Raw genomic sequence first — 1,151 nt, 5'->3', positions numbered from 1 at the left:
CAGACCCATTCATAGATGCAGGTGACTCGGGACTGGAGGAGCCTGGCGAGGCGAGCTTGGACGAGGAGGACGAGCTATCATACTTCCAGCTGATGGAGGGTTCGCCGCCTGCTTGAGGGGCGGGATTGGATGGCTGGGCAATGGGCTCAGCCTCATTCTTTTTGGACATAATATTCTTTTGTTGTTTTGGTTGGGCAACGCCTTGTGCGACCCATTTATATTTTGGACTTGTATATATATATGTCAGACCTCTTTCATTTCAGCAGACTCGCGTGTTCATGTTTCATGTTCAGAGAATTTCAGGCTGCACAACTTAAACAGATTAAATGCATATTAATAAAAATCTGTTAATAGTGACTCTCGGGAACTCGGGAGTTGAGCGGTTGTGCGACCCCCGATTTTCAGGGTGTTACATAGAATGAGTTGTAATTGTTCGTTATGAGCATTATGATGATGGTGATGCAAGCATTCTACATGAACAAGATGGTAAAAATAAAGGGCAATATGAAAAAGTAACCAACGGTGAAGATAAGCTTAAGTATGTCTATGTAACGCCTCGAATTTCGAGGGTCGAGTAAATGCTCGACTCTCGAATTTTCGGGCATTACTTATGCTTTATGAAAGCCAATTTTTAGGTTACTTCTACATTAAGCAGTTATGCATGTATAAAATTATATTAAACAATGTATCATACTCCAGAATAAACACGATTAAAACAGATAATTAAATGGAAACACATGTAATATGATTATCCAGAGTATGGTCCAAATGGGTTCAATATATAATTCCAAAATCAGCAAAAAATGTGGAAATGTTGCGTCTAGCTAAGCCCGATCGCTCGACTCTCCCTGTCTAAAAGTGTGTAGCTTACATCAGCCCATCCGAAAGTTAAAAGTAAGAGAACTCCTCTTCATCCATACCCGCCTAGTCCAATGCATCGACCTCGGTGGTCCCTGCATCTATATCGGCATCTGCTTAGTGTTTTAAAACACAGTCCCAGAGTGGAAGTGAGTGATCAACTCAGTGGTTTTATAAAGCATGAGTTACACATATTATCAAGTTTAATAATACATGAATGATAAAGCAATGTAAACAGTCACTTCTTAATTACTCTTATTAATGCACGTAATGAGGTTTATGAAATGATACAT

Source organism: Magnolia sinica, chromosome 6 (assembly GCF_029962835.1).
Source record: "Magnolia sinica isolate HGM2019 chromosome 6, MsV1, whole genome shotgun sequence".
NCBI classification, from domain to species: domain Eukaryota; kingdom Viridiplantae; phylum Streptophyta; class Magnoliopsida; order Magnoliales; family Magnoliaceae; genus Magnolia; species Magnolia sinica.
Note: the sequence above shows the minus strand (reverse complement) of the source record.